General features: G+C 54.0%; 1 protein-coding gene across 5 annotated transcripts in view; it reads right to left on the reverse strand.

The window, feature by feature from the left end:
• The window catches only part of LOC144950158 (muscleblind-like protein 2), a 96,844-nt gene that overhangs the window by 60,156 nt on the left and 20,984 nt on the right, over nt 1–15,704 (reverse strand). For 4 of the 5 annotated variants that reach the window (XM_078880225.1, XM_078880224.1, XM_078880223.1 and 1 more), the window contains exon 2: nt 10,053–10,469. The gene's annotated coding sequence lies outside the window, so the exon portion shown is untranslated. The remainder of the gene's footprint in view (nt 1–10,052; nt 10,470–15,704) is intronic. The other variant, XM_078880222.1, reaches the window with a different exon arrangement.

A 15,704-nucleotide genomic window follows, 5' to 3' on the forward strand; every position in this document is an offset into this window, starting at 1 on the left:
CGGAAGAGATTAGAGATTACGCAGCGACGCGCACGTGTGCGCGCGTGTGTGTGTGTGCATGTGTGTGTGTGCGTGTGTGTGTGTGCATGTGTGTGCGTGCTGTGTGAGCACGTGCGTGCGTGTATGTGTGTGTGTGCATGTGTGTGTGTGTGTGCGTACGTGCGTGTATGTGTGTGTGTGCACGTGTGTGTGTGTACATGCGTGCGTGCGTACGTGTGTGAATGTGTGTGTGTGAGTCACACACACACACGCACACACAGTGTGGGAGGGAGCGTGGTTGGCGCGCCGCTCTCACGAACCCGGCGACCCCCCGAGTTCGATTTCCGCTCGTGGGCCTCCTCTAGGTCGACTCAACCTCCAGACGGTGCCAAGAGAGCTCCGTCGCCCGTCCGCACCGCACACGGTCGGCCACGTAGGGCGCGGAAGAAGTTCAGCAGCAGCAGCAACAACCGGCGGCGTCGCCACGGCGCCTGTGCCAGGCTAGGTGCACTTCAAGGCCACGCGAAGCCAAGTTCACCGCACGCCCCTGGGCGCAAGTCACAGCAGCGGCAGCCTGGTCGTCACACAAAGTCTCCGCTATCTCACCACCCCCCCCCAGCCAGCCCCCCCCCCACCAGCCCCCCACCACCACCACCAGCCCCCCCCCACCACCAGTCCCCCCCCCACCAGCCCCCCCCCCGCCACCAGTCCCCCCCACCAGCCCCCCCCACCACCACCTCCCCCCCACCAGCCCCCCCCCACCACACCCCCCCCCCCACACAGCCCCCCCCCACCAGCCCCCCCCACCACCAACCTCCCCCACCAGCCCCCCCACCACCACCACCTCCCCCCCACCATCCCCCCCCACCACACCCCCCCCCACCAGCCCCCCCCCCACCACCACCTCCCCCACCAGCCCCCCCACCACCACCACACCCCCCCACCAGCCCCCCCCACAACCGGCTTTCTCAGGGCCACGGGTTGAACTCCCCTCGTAGCGAGAGGCTCCGTCACCTGCAGAAGCTTAGGGGACGACTACAATCCGGCCAGGACGGTCCACGGGATGAGCCTCATCCAGGCGATCGACAGGAGCCTCCCGGCTCCACATTTTGGGATTCATTTTAGGGGGATATTTATTTATTTATTTCGTAATCAGAACCCGCCCCCACCGGATATATGGCAATTTCGGTTTTGTTTTGGGACCGGCTAGGAAGCCGTAGGTGACATCGCTGCTGCCATCGGGGAGGTATTTTAAGGTGGGCGCGGGGAGTGGGATGTGGTCCGTCAAATTCCAAACAAGATTTGACATCGCAGTTTGAAAGACTAAAAAAAAAACGACAAGCGAAAATCACAATGTGCTGTAAATCCGACACTCATCCAAAGCACATGTGCGGGAGAGAGAGAGACAGACAGGGCGAGAGAGAGACAGGGAGAGAGACGCAGGGAGAGAGAGAGACAGACAGGGCGAGAGAGAGACAGGGAGAGAGACGCAGGGAGAGAGAGAGACAGACAGGGCAAGAGAGAGAGACAGGGAGAGAGAGAGGGGGGGGGCAGAGAGGGGGGTAGAGAGAGAGAGGGGGTAGAGAGAGAGGGGGTAGAGAGAGGGGGGGGCAGAGGGGGAGGGGTAGGGTAGTAGAGAGAGAGAGGGGGTAGAGAGAGGGGGGGGGCAGAGAGGGGGGTAGAGAGAGAGGGGGGGGGCAGAGAGGGGGGTAGAGAGAGGGGGGGGGCAGAGAGGGGGTAGAGAGAGAGAGGGGGTAGAGAGAGAGGGGGGGGGCAGAGAGGGGGGTAGAGAGAGAGAGGGGGGGGGCAGAGAGGGGGGTAGAGAGAGAGGGGGGGGCAGAGAGGGGGGGTAGAGAGAGAGGGGTAGAGAAAGAGGGGGTAGAGAAGAGGGGGTAGAGAGAGAGGGGGGGGCAGAGAGGGGGGTAGAGAGAGAGGGGGTAGAGAGAGAGGGGATAGAGAGAGAGGGGGTAGAGAGAGAGGGGGTAGAGAGAGAGGGGATAGAGAGAGAGGGGGTAGAGAGAGAGGGGGTAGAGAGAGAGGGGATAGAGAGAGAGGGGGGGGGGGTAAGGAGAGCAGAGCGAGAAATATTTTGTGAAATCTTTCATTTAAAAAGGGGGTGGGTTTACATAAAGCAAAGAATTGAAAAAAAAAACAACGAAATGATGAACGAAGCAAAGTGCCGACTACAGCGAGCATCTTCTTGGTTCCTCTGCATCGTAAAATAAAAAGAGAGAGGCAGGGAGAGAGAGAGAGAGGGAGACAGAATGATAGATCAGGATCCTCCTGAGCGGGAGTCTTGAGACTCAGTGATGAGTTGTTGTTGACTGGGGCGGGGTGGGTTAACGAGGGGGGGGGGGTGGTGGACGAGGGGGGTGGGTGGACGATTTCTGGCGACCTCGTAACGGTGGAGGACCTCGGCTCGTGAAAAATAAGTTAAAAGCTCAGTGGGCCTTCATGTTTGTTGAAGTGAGCTGTTTGCTTCTAGATTTGAAGCTGTCGTGACTGCAAGGATTCATGTTCTTAGGTTTTTTCGGTAAAGTCACCATGTAGGTAAAAAATGTAAATTAATAAAAGTAAAATAAAATAATTTTAATTTTTTACCTACGTGACTTTACCGAAAAAAAACCTAAGAATATGAGCTGTTTGCCTTTTCGGTATTGGACATGTGTGAGCATAAAAATAGCTTTATAGCTCATCGCATTAAAAACAAAGCGAGAGACGGGGGAGAGAGAGAGTGAGCGAGAGAGAGTGAGAGAGAGAGTGAGAGAGAGAGTGAGCGAGAGGTGGGGCTTTACATAAAGCAAAGTTTACAAATTTAAAAAAAAAATTACGAAATGATGCACGAAGCAAAGTGCCGACTACACCGAGCATCTTCATGTTTCCACTGATCGTAAAAAAATAAAAAAATAAAAAATAAAAAGAGAGGGAAAAATAAAGAGCTCAAAGCCACGTCCACATCAGCCCGCCCAGCTGCGCACAATTCGGTTGCGTGCAATCCGAATCGCTCTCTCGCGGCCGTCCCCTGCAACCGGTTGCAGGCAGCAGTTACCTGCAACCGGTTGCTCAAGACGGGTCCCGCGCCATAACAATAAGCCACGCAACCGAGCCGCTCTCTCGAGGCCGTCCCCTGCAACCGGTTGCAGGCAGCAGTTGCCTGCAACCGGTTGCTCAAGACGGGTCCCGCGCCTAAACGATAAGCCACGCAATCCGAATCGCTCTCTCGAGGCTGTCCCCTGCAACCGGTTGCAGGCAGCAGTTGCCTGCAACCAGTTGCTCAAGGCGGGTCCCGCGCCTAAACGATAATCCACGCAATCGAGCCGCTCTCTCGCGGCCATCCCCTGCAACCGGTTGCAGGCAGGAGTTGCCTGCAACCGGTTGCAGGCAGGAGTTGCGTGACCATTTGCCGCTCGCATTCGAGGGGTGACGTCAAACGCCGCAGCTCGGCTAGACGGAGTGACGTCACCGTCGTCGTCATCGCTTAACGAGCGACGATTAATTAACGAGCAAGTGGTGGGCGAGCGCATATGGAATCCGCGGTGGGGAGATGTTAACTACCTCGCCTGGTGTACAGGAGGTCGCGGGTTCGATCACGACCCTGATGCCTGCTGCTGTATATTTGGAGTTTGCGTGTCTCTCTCTCTCATCATCATCGAGGTGGCTAGGAGATGTTGACTACCTCGCCTGGTATACAGGAGGCCGTGGGGTCGATCCCGACCCTGACGCCTGCTGCTGTATATTTGGAGTTTGCGTGTCTCTCTCTCTCTCTCTCGTCATCATCACGGTGGCTAGGAAATGTTAACTACCTCGCCTGGTATACAGGAGATCGTGGGTTCGATCACCAAGCCTCACTCCTGTATATTTGGAGTTTGCGTGTCTTTCTCGCTCCCCGTGGTCGCATAGATTTTTCTCCGGTTTTTCCCCTCCAATTTTAAAATCAACATCACGCGTATTTGGCTGCTCTACATTTCCACACGATGAAGCCACTTTTATGAGCTTGAATTTGTGGCCAGGTCGCGTCTGAAAAAGAGCTATACTGTAGCGCTCAGTGGGCCTTACCTGGTAAATAAAAATAAAAAATTATCGTACAGGGACTCCTCTACTTACGAACATACGACTTACGAACTTTCAGAGATACAAACAAACCTGGTCCGTATGTCCAGTTGTCTGTTCGGACCGAGAGTCGTAAGTTCGACCGCCCCGCACAATAGATGGCGGTGGTGGCATCTACATCTGCAGAACGTGAAGAACCAGTGGCATCTACATCTGCAGAACGTGAAGAACCAGTGGCATCTACATCTACAGAACGTGAAGAACCAGTGGCATCTACATCTGCAGAACGTGAAGAACCAGTGGCATCTACAGCTGCAAAACGTGAAGAACCAGTGGCATCTACATCTGCAGAACGTGAAGAACCAGTGGCATCTACATCTGCAGAACGTGAAGAACCAGTGGCATCTACATATGCAGAACGTGAAGAACCAGTGGCATCTACATCTGCAGAACGTGAAGAACCAGTGGCATCTACATCTACAGAACGTGAAGAACCAGTGGCATCTACATCTACAGAACGAGAAGAACCAGTGGCATCTACATCTACAGACCGTGAAGAACCAGTGGCATCTACATCTGCAGAACGTGAAGAACCAGTGGCATCTACATCTACAGACGGTGAAGAACCAGTGGTATCTACATCTACAGAACGAGAAGAACCAGTGGCATCTACATCTACAGACGGTGAAGAACCAGTGGCATCTACATCTACAGAACGAGAAGAACCAGTGGCATCTACATCTACAGACCGTGAAGAACCAGTGGCATCTACATCTGCAGAACGTGAAGAACCAGTGGCATCTACATCTGCAGAACGTGAAGAACCAGTGGCATCTACATCTACAGAACATGAAGAACCAGTGGCATCTACATCTGCAGAAAATGAAGAACAGTGGCATCTATATCTGCAGAACGTGAAGAACCAGTGGTATCTACATCTGCAGAACGTGAAGAACCAGTGGCATCTACATCGACAGAATTTGAAGAACCAGTGGCATCTACATCTGCAGAACGTGAAGAACCAGTGGCATCTACATCTGCAGAACGTGAAGAACCAGTGGCGTCTACATCTGCAGAACGTGAAGAACCAGTTGCATCTACATCTACAGAACGTGAAGAACCAGTGGCATCTACAGAACGTGAAGAACCAGTGGCATCTACATCTGTAGAACACAAAGAACCAGCGGCATCTACATCTACAAAACGTGAAGAACCAGTGGCATCTACATCTGCAGAACGTGAAGAACCAGTGGCATCTACATCTGTAGAACGTGAAGAACCAGTGGCATCTACATCTACAGAATGCGAAGAACCAGTGGCATCTACATCTACAGAACGTGAAAAACCAGTGGCATCTAAATCTACAGAACGTGAAGAACCAGTAGCATCTACATCTACAGAATGCGAAGAGTCAGTGGCATCTACATCTACAGAACGTGAAGAACCAGTGACATCTACTTCTGCAGAACGTGAAGAACCAGTGGCATCTACATCTACAGAACGTGAAGAACCAGTAGCATCTACATCTGCAGAACGTGAAGAACCAGTGGCATCTACATCTACAGAATGTGAAGAACCAATAGCATCTACATCTACAGAATGCGAAGAACCAGTGGCATCTACATCTGCAGAACGTGAAAAACCAGTGGCATCTAAATCTACAGAACGTGAAGAACCAGTAGCATCTACATCTACAGAATGCGAAGAGTCAGTGGCATCTACATCTACAGAACGTGAAGAACCAGTGGCATCTACTTCTGCAGAATGTGAAGAACCAGTGGCATCTACATCTGTAGAACGTGAAGAACCAGTGAAATCTACATCTGTAAAACGTGAAGAACCAGTGGCATCTACATCTGCAGAACGTGAAAAATCAGTGGCATCTACATCTGCAGAACGTGAAGAACCAGTGGCATCTACATCTGTAGAACGTGAAGAACCAGTGAAATCTACATCTGTAAAACGTGAAAAATCAGTGGCATCTACATCTGCAGAACGTGAAGAACCAGTGGCATCTACATCTGCAGGAGGTGATGGTAGAGGTGGAAATGATGTTGATGTTGATGATGATTGGCAGTGATGATGATGATGGTGGCGGTGTTGATGATGATGATGGTGGCGGTGTTGATGATGATGATGGTGGCGGTGTTGATGATGATGGTGGCGGTGTTGATGATGATGGTGGCGGTGTTGATGGCAATGGCAGTTGTGTCGGCGGTGGTGATTGCAGCGGTGGTGGTGGTGATGGGAGTGAAATTAATTGTGATGGCAAATGCAGATGGTGACGTTGCTGCTGCTACTGCTGCTACTGCTGCTACTGCTGCTACTGCTGCTACTGCTGCTACTGCTGCTACTGCTGCTACTGCTGCTACTGCTGCTACTGCTGCTACTGCTGCTACTGCTGCTACTGCTGCTACTGCTGCTACTGCTGCTACTGCTGCTACTGCTGCTACTGCTGCTACTGCTGCTACTGCTGCTACTGCTGCTACTGCTGCTACTGCTGCTACTGCTGCTACTCGACTCAGGGGGCGGGCAATCCTCGACTTACAAACACAATTCGTTCCCGGGACCCATTCGTAAGTCAAACTGTTCGTAAGTCGGAAGACAATATAATTAATCCGTGGTATTTACACGCTCAAAGACAAAGATTCCCCCGTGTAGCCTTCACAGACTGTAGGGGCAAGTGCTGTTGGCGAGCACCTGTGAAGGCCGGCACGGCACACGAGGGGTGGGTGGCCAGCACCACGCCCAACCGCCTTTGTCTCCCCAGTGGCGATGTTTACTACGCATCGCACCAGGTACTTATTTGAGGCTGAGTCGACCAAGGGGAGGCCCAGGACCGGTTCAGATAATCGTCACTGGTGTTGGCCATGAGCGGGAATCGAACCTGGGTCGCCGGGTTCATAGCGCAGCGCGCTAACCGCTGCACTACTGCTCCCCACGCAGACACGCACACACAGACACGCACACACAGACACGCACACACAGACACGCACACACAGACACGCACACACAGACACGCTTGCAGACACACACACACACACAGACACGCACACACAGACACACACTCGCAGACACGCTTGCAGACACACACACACACACAGACACACACACACAGACACACACTCGCAGACACGCTTGCAGACACACACACAGACTCAATCGCAGACACACACACACAGACACACACACACACACACAGACACTCACTCGCAGACACACACACACAGACACACACACACAGACACACACTCGCAGACACGCTTGCAGACACACACACAGACTCAATCGCAGACACACACACACAGACACACACACACAGACACTCACTCGCAGACACACACACACACACAGACACGCACACACAGACACACACTCACTCGCAGACACACACACACAGACACTCACTCGCAGACACACTCTCAGACACACACACACACACACAGACACGCACACACAGACACACACTCGCAGACACGCTTGCAGACACACACACAGACTCAATCGTAGACACACACACACAGACACACACACACACAGACACTCACTCGCAGACACACACACAGACACGCACACACAGACACACACTCACTCGCAGACACACACACACACAGACACTCACTCGCAGACACACTCTCAGACACACACACACACACACAGACACGCACACACAGACACACACTCGCAGACACGCTTGCAGACACACACACAGACTCAATCGTAGACACACACACACAGACACCAGCATGAGACCCACTCTTTACGTCTCGCGGAGGGATTGCTCAGCTGAACAAAAATAGTGCCGTGTTTTAAGTCGATGTTCAAAACGATAATGTTTCACGGAAGCTGGTTCTCAAGTCGAGGACTGCCTGCACTAGAAACTATTAAAATAAACTTTTTATTTTAACCAGGTCTGCTGAAGAAGTGGGAATGGATATTCTGAGTCTCACACAGACTTGTATAGAATTGCAAGAGGACCTATCATCTCTGCTTTATTGTCCTAACACACCATTGGAACCTCATTTGCCAGTAAAAAATATGATAATTGTTTTTTTACCCTTCTATCTGGCAACAAAACTGACACCTTTTTTTTACAAAGAGTCATGTTTACATAGACCACAATACCTGCAGTCATAATGCAAACAAAAACATAACTCTGATAATGTATGCACTGTCCTTGAAGTTGATTGGTCCGCCTTTTGGCGTTATCTGGTCCAACCCATGTGAGACTGGGCTCTAAGGAAAGCTGTCTCGGGTGTGGACCAATCAACTTCAAGGACAGTGCACATACATTATCAGAGTTGTGTGTTTTTTGTTTGCATTATGACTGCAGGTATTGCGGTCTATGCAAACATGACTCCTTGTAAAAAAAGGTGTTAGTTTTGTTGCCAGATAGAAGGGTAAAAAACCAATTATCAGGTCCTAACACACTTAACTCAACTACTGAACGTTTTATTTTACCAGGTTAGTCCACCCCCGATTGATCGACGCAACTCTTCTTCAGGAGCGAACTGGCGATCGCGAATCGTGGCTCAACGAAGCGACATCGTCATCGTCGTCGTGTGGAAATTTATAGCGGCAGCCAAATGTTCTGTAACACGCCGTGGTGACGCTGATTCTAAATGCGGAGGGAAGAAACCGGAGGACCCGGAGAAAAATTCACGCGACCACTGGGAGAGAGAGAGGGAAACACCGCAAACTCCAAATATACAGCAGCAGGCATCAGGGTCGGGATCAAACCCACGACCTCCTGTACACCAGGCGAGGTGGTTAACATCTCATAGCCACCGTGATGGTGATAAGAGAGAGAGACACACAAACTCCAAATATACAGCAGCAGGCATCAGGGTCGGGATCAAACCCACGACCTCCTGTATACCGGGCGAGGTCGTCAACATCTCCTAGCCACCGTGATGATGATGATGATGATGAGAGAGAGAGAGATGCAAACTCCAAATATACAGCAGCAGGCATCAGGATCGGGATCGAACCCACGACCTCCTGCATACCGGGCGAGGGAGTTAACATCTCCTGGCCACCGTGGCTGGGATTTGAACTTGCAACTCTTCCGATGGCGAGATGCCAGCTTGGCCACTGGTCAGCCACCTGGGCCCAACATTAATCTACGTTCCCCAGCACGCACAGAGCCGCCCCTGTGCTGCCGCGCGGCGGTGGTGGTGGTCGCGGTACCCTGCGAAATTCCAGAAAACATCACGGACGCCTGTGTGGGTTTCATGCTGATAATGATGCTGCCACTGCTGATGCTGATGATGATGCTCATGCTGATGCTGCTGATGCTGCTGATGATGCTCATGCTGATGCTGCTGATGATGCTCATGCTGATGCTGCTGCTGATGATGATGATACTGCTGCTGTTGATGCTGATGCTGCTGATGCTGCTGATGATGATGCTCATGCTGATGCTGCTGATGATGCTCATGCTGATGCTGCTGCTGATGATGATGATACTGCTGCTGTTGATGCTGATGCTGCTGATGCTGCTGATGATGATGCTCATGCTGATGCTGCTGCTGCTGATGGTCCTGCTGCTGATACTGCCGATGATGATGTTGCTGCTGATGATGATGCTAGTGCTGCTGCGGTTGATGATGCTGCTTATGATGATACTGCTGCTGCGGTTGATGATGCTGCTTATGATGATACTGCTGCTGATGATGCTGCTGCTTATGATGATACTGCTGCTGTTGATGCTGCTTATGATGGTGATGTTCCTGCTGCAGCTGCTGATGACGATGATGCCGGTGGTGGTGGTGGTCGTGGTGGTGGTGGTGGTGGCGGTGGTGGTGGTGGTGGCGGCGGGGTTGGTGGTGGTGGTGGTCGTGGTGGTGGCGGTGGTGGTGGTGGCGGTGGTGGTGGTGGTGGCGGCGGGGTGGTGGTGGTGGTGGTCGTGGTGGTGGCGGTGGTGGTGGTGGCGGTGGTGGTGGTGGTGGCGGCGGGGTTGGTGGTGGTGGGTGGTCGTGGTGCCGCCGATAAACCTCAATCGATCCGCCGTAGGCACGTACCTCCGGAGCAAGGAGGAGGAGCAGCAAGACGCGGGTGGAAGTCAGACTCCGCGCTCGACTCGGGGGGGTGGTGGTGGTGGTGGCGGTGGCGGTGGGTGGCTGCCAATCCGTGCCCCCTCGCTCGTCTGCTCTCCACGCTCTCCTCGTGCGCTCCGCTCGCTCGCCCGCCGATCAGAAGCGGCGATCAGACGGGAGCACGGTGGGCGGCTGCCGGATGGCGCGGCGCATCTCACGCGGGCGGCTGCCTCGGTGACGCCGGCGCAGCGCGCGGACGTTGGGCGGACGTTGGGCGGACGTTGGATGGGCGAGCTGGCAATGGGTGGCCAAGCGAGAGGGGGGGGCGGGATGTCGCGGTTCACTCCCCCGGTGCTTCCCGGCGATCTGCGGCGCTCCGCCGTGCGTCAGTCCGTCGGCTTTCTAGCGGAGGCATGAAATTTCACACGGAAAGTTCACAACTGCTGCTGCTGCTGCTGCTACTTCTGCTGCTGCTGCTTCTGCTGCTGCTGCTGCTTCTGCTGCTGCTGCTTCTACTGCTGCTGCTGCTGCTGCTACTTCTACTGCTGCTGCTGCTGCTGCTACTTCTACTGCTGCTGCTTCTACTGCTGCTGCTGGAGACCGGGGCTGGCGTGATACCGCGCTGCGTCAGCAGAAGCAGCAGCAGCAGAAGTAGCTGCAGCAGTAGAAGTAGCTGCAGCAGTAGAAGTAGCTGCAGCAGAAGTAGCAGTAGTAGTAGCTGCAGCAGTAGAAGTAGCTGCAGCAGAAGTAGCAGTAGTAGTAGCTGCAGCAGTAGAAGTAGCTGCAGCAGAAGTAGCAGCAGTAGACGCAGCAGCAGTAACAGCAGCAGTAGAAGTAGCAGCAGTAGACGCAGCAGCAGTAACAGCAGCAGCAGTAACAGCAGCAGCAACAGCAGTAGTAACAGTAGTAGCAGCAGTAGCAGCAGCAACAGCAGCAGTAACAGCAGTAGTAGCCGCAGCAGTGACAGCAGCAGCAGTAACAGCAGCAGTAGAAGCAGCAGCAACGTCACCATCAGCACTTGCCATCACGATTAATTTCACTCCCATCACGACCACCACCGCTACAATCACCACCACCGACACAACTGCCATTGCCAACCTAAACACCGTGACCTCCACCACCACCACCAACTACACACACACACCACCATCATCACACACCACCATCATCACCGCAAAAAATCAACATCATCATCATCTGCACCACCACCTCTACCATCACCAACTACACACACACACCACCACCATCACACACCACCATCATCACCACCGCAAATAATCAACATCATCATCATCTGCACCAACACCTCTACCATCACCAACTACACACACACACCACCACCATCATCACACACCACCATCATCACCACCGCAAATAATCAACATCATCATCATCTGCACCAACACCTCTACCATCACCAACCACCACCACCACTACCATCACCATCTCCACCACCACAATACCATGAGCACATCAGCATTCACAGTAAACACCATCACCGCTCGCAAAGGTTTTTGGGTTTGATCGCGTCAATATAAATGTATCGTAACCAGAGGTCGCAAACGGGTTTTGATTCCTTACCCGTACCCATACCCGGCCGCACCAGGGTCGCAAACGGGTACCCGTACCCGTACCTGACCGGGTACGGGTACCCGTTCCCTACCCGTACCCTACCCGAAATGAGTGACAAACGGTGACTCACCAGTGACTCACGGTCTACCCGTACCCGTACACGGCCGCACCAGGGTCGCAAACGGGTACCCGTACCTGTACCTGGCCGGGTACGGGTAGCCGGGTATCGGGTAGGGTACGGGTATCGGGTACCCGGTTGCGACCTCTGGTCGTAACCCTCCACCACCCGACACAGCCAACAAGGGTTTTGTCACGTAAACGACGCATCAATCAGTTAGCACACCAGGGGGCGTTGGAGAATACATCCACAACATTTACAATTTGAGTAACGGCACTTGCCCCAACAACCTGAACAGACTGTCGGGGCCAGTGCCATTAACGAGTAGTGCCTTTGAAGGCCGACACGGCACACGAGGGGGTGGGTGGCCAGCACCACGCCCGGCCGCCTTTGTCTCCCCAGTGCCGATGTTTACGACACACCGCACCGGGTACTCATTTGAGGCCGAGTCGACCTAGGGGAGGCCCAAGACCGGTTTAGATAATCGTCACTGGGTGTTGGCCGTGAGCGGGAATCGAACTCGGGTCGCCGGGTTCGTAGCGCAGCGCTAACCGCTCCCCACGCCTTCACCGACACCACGACCACCATCATCATCATCGTCGTCGTCGTCGTCACCATCTTCACAGAATGTTCACATTCTGCACCGCACCGTGAAATATAGTTTTGGCGACAGAGAGAGAAGCACGTGGCACTCGGGTTTACCCTGCCCCCTTCTAGTAGGGGGGGGGGGGGCGGGGGGTGTGAGTGGGTCAGCGGTTAGGGGGGGGATGAGTGAGTGGTTGGGTGAGTGAGTGAGTGGGTGACTCAATGGACGAGAGGGTGAGTGCGTGAGTGAATGAGTGAGTTGTGGTTGGGTGAGCAGGTGGGGGTGAGCATTTGGGTTGGTGAATGGGTGAGTGTTTGGGTGAGTGCTTGGGCGAGTGAATGTTTGGGTGGATGAGTTGGTGCGCGTTTGAGTGAGTGAGCGGTTTGGTGGGCGAGTGTTTTGGGCGAGTGAATGGATGGGTGGTTGTGTTGTGTGGATAGATAAACGAGTGGCTGAGCGGGTGCACGTTTGAGTGAGTGAGTGGGTGCGTGTTTGAGTGAGTGAGTGGTTGGGTGTGCGAGCGAGTGAGTGGTTGGGTGTGTGAGCGAGTGAGTGTTTAGGTGTGTGAGCGAGTGAGTGTTTGTGTGTGTGAGCGAGTGAGTGTTTGTGTGTGTGAGCGAGTGAGTGTTTGGGTGTGTGAGCGAGTGAGTGTTTGGGTGTGTGAGCGAGTGAGTGTTTGGGTGTGTGAGCGAGTGAGTGGTTGGGTGTGCGAGCGAGTGAGTGTTTGGGTGTGTGAGCGAGTGAGTGTTTGGGTGTGTGAGCGAGTGAGTGTTTGTGTGTGTGAGCGAGTGAGTGTTTGGGTGTGTGAGCGAGTGAGTGTTTGTGTGTGTGAGCGAGTGAGTGTTTGGGTGTGTGAGCGAGTGAGTGGTTGGGTGTGCGAGCGAGTGAGTGTTTGGGTGTGTGAGCGAGTGAGTGGTTGGGTGTGTGAGCGAGTGAGTGTTTGTGTGTGTGAGCGAGTGAGTGGTTGGGTGTGTGAGCGAGTGAGTGATTGGGTGTGTGAGCGAGTGAGTGTTTGGGTGTGTGAGCGAGTGAGTGGTTGGGTGTGTGAGCGAGTGAGTGGTTGGGTGTGCGAGCGAGTGAGTGGTTGGGTGTGTGAGCGAGTGAGTGTTTGGGTGTGTGAGCGAGTGAGTGGTTGGGTGTGCGAGCGAGTGAGTGGTTGGGTGTGTGAGCGAGTGAGTGTTTGGGTGTGTGAGCGAGTGAGTGGTTGGGTGTGTGAGCGAGTGAGTGGTTGGGTGTGCGAGCGAGTGAGTGGTTGGGTGTGTGAGCGAGTGAGTGTTTGTGTGTGCGAGCGAGTGAGTGGTTGGGTGTGTGAGCGAGTGAGTGTTTGGGTGTGTGAGCGAGTGAGTGGTTGGGTGTGTGAGCGAGTGAGTGTTTGGGTGTGTGAGCGAGTGAGTGGTTGGGTGTGCGAGCGAGTGAGTGGTTGGGTGTGTGAGCGAGTGAGTGGTTGGGTGTGTGAGCGAGTGAGTGGTTGGGTGTGTGAGCGAGTGAGTGGTTGGGTGTGCGAGCGAGTGAGTGGTTGGGTGTGCGAGCGAGTGAGTGGTTGGGTGTGTGAGCGAGTGAGTGTTTGTGTGTGTGAGCGAGTGAGTGGTTGGGTGTGTGAGCGAGTGAGTGTTTGGGTGTGCGAGCGAGTGAGTGGTTGGGTGTGTGAGCGAGTGAGTGTTTGTGTGTGTGAGCGAGTGAGTGGTTGGGTGTGTGAGCGAGTGAGTGGTTGGGTGTGCGAGCGAGTGAGTGTTTGTGTGTGTGAGCGAGTGAGTGTTTGGGTGTGTGAGCGAGTGAGTGGTTGGGTGTGCGAGCGAGTGAGTGTTTGGGTGTGTGAGCGAGTGAGTGGTTGGGTGTGCGAGCGAGTGAGTGTTTGGGTGTGTGAGCGAGTGAGTGGTTGGGTGTGTGAGCGAGTGAGTGTTTGGGTGTGTGAGCGAGTGAGTGGTTGGGTGTGCGAGCGAGTGAGTGGTTGGGTGTGTGAGCGAGTGAGTGTTTGGGTGTGTGAGCGAGTGAGTGTTTGGGTGTGTGAGCGAGTGAGTGTTTGTGTGTGTGAGCGAGTGAGTGTTTGGGTGTGTGAGCGAGTGAGTGTTTGTGTGTGTGAGCGAGTGAGTGGTTGGGTGTGCGAGCGAGTGAGTGTTTGTGTGTGTGAGCGAGTGAGTGTTTGTGTGTGTGAGCGAGTGAGTGGTTCGGTGTGCGAGCGAGTGAGTGTTTGTGTGTGTGAGCGAGTGAGTGTTTGTGTGTGTGAGCGAGTGAGTGGTTGGGTGTGTGAGCGAGTGAGTGGTTGGGTGTGCGAGCGAGTGAGTGTTTGTGTGTGAGCGAGTGAGTGTTTGGGTGTGTGAGCGAGTGAGTGGTTGGGTGTGCGAGCGAGTGAGTGTTTGGGTGTGTGAGCGAGTGAGTGTTTGTGTGTGTGAGCGAGTGAGTGTTTGGGTGTGTGAGCGAGTGAGTGTTTGTGTGTGTGAGCGAGTGAGTGTTTGGGTGTGTGAGCGAGTGAGTGTTTGTGTGTGTGAGCGAGTGAGTGTTTGGGTGTGTGAGCGAGTGAGTGTTTGTGTGTGTGAGCGAGTGAGTGGTTGGGTGTGCGAGCGAGTGAGTGTTTGTGTGTGTGAGCGAGTGAGTGTTTGTGTGTGTGAGCGAGTGAGTGGTTCGGTGTGCGAGCGAGTGAGTGTTTGTGTGTGTGAGCGAGTGAGTGTTTGTGTGTGTGAGCGAGTGAGTGGTTGGGTGTGTGAGCGAGTGAGTGGTTGGGTGTGCGAGCGAGTGAGTGTTTGTGTGTGAGCGAGTGAGTGTTTGGGTGTGTGAGCGAGTGAGTGGTTGGGTGTGCGAGCGAGTGAGTGTTTGGGTGTGTGAGCGAGTGAGTGTTTGTGTGTGTGAGCGAGTGAGTGTTTGGGTGTGTGAGCGAGTGAGTGTTTGTGTGTGTGAGCGAGTGAGTGTTTGGGTGTGTGAGCGAGTGAGTGTTTGTGTGTGTGAGCGAGTGAGTGTTTGGGTGTGTGAGCGAGTGAGTGTTTGGGTGTGTGAGCGAGTGAGTGTTTGGGTGTGTGAGCGAGTGAGTGTTTGGGTGTGTGAGCGAGTGAGTGGTTGGGTGTGTGAGCGAGTGAGTGTTTGTGTGTGTGAGCGAGTGAGTGTTTGGGTGTGTGAGCGAGTGAGTGTTTGGGTGTGTGAGCGAGTGAGTGGTTGGGTGTGCGAGCGAGTGAGTGTTTGTGTGTGTGAGCGAGTGAGTGGTTGGGTGTGTGAGCGAGTGAGTGTTTGGGTGTGTGAGCGAGTGAGTGTTTGGGTGTGTGAGCGAGTGAGTGTTTGTGTGTGTGAGCGAGTGAGTGTTTGGGTGTGTGAGCGAGTGAGTGTTTGTGTGTGTGAGCGAGTGAGTGGTTGGGTGTGCGAGCGAGTGAGTGTT

The sequence above is a fragment of the Lampetra fluviatilis genome, chromosome 56 (assembly GCF_964198595.1).
Source record: "Lampetra fluviatilis chromosome 56, kcLamFluv1.1, whole genome shotgun sequence".
Taxonomy (NCBI): Eukaryota; Metazoa; Chordata; class Hyperoartia; order Petromyzontiformes; family Petromyzontidae; genus Lampetra; species Lampetra fluviatilis.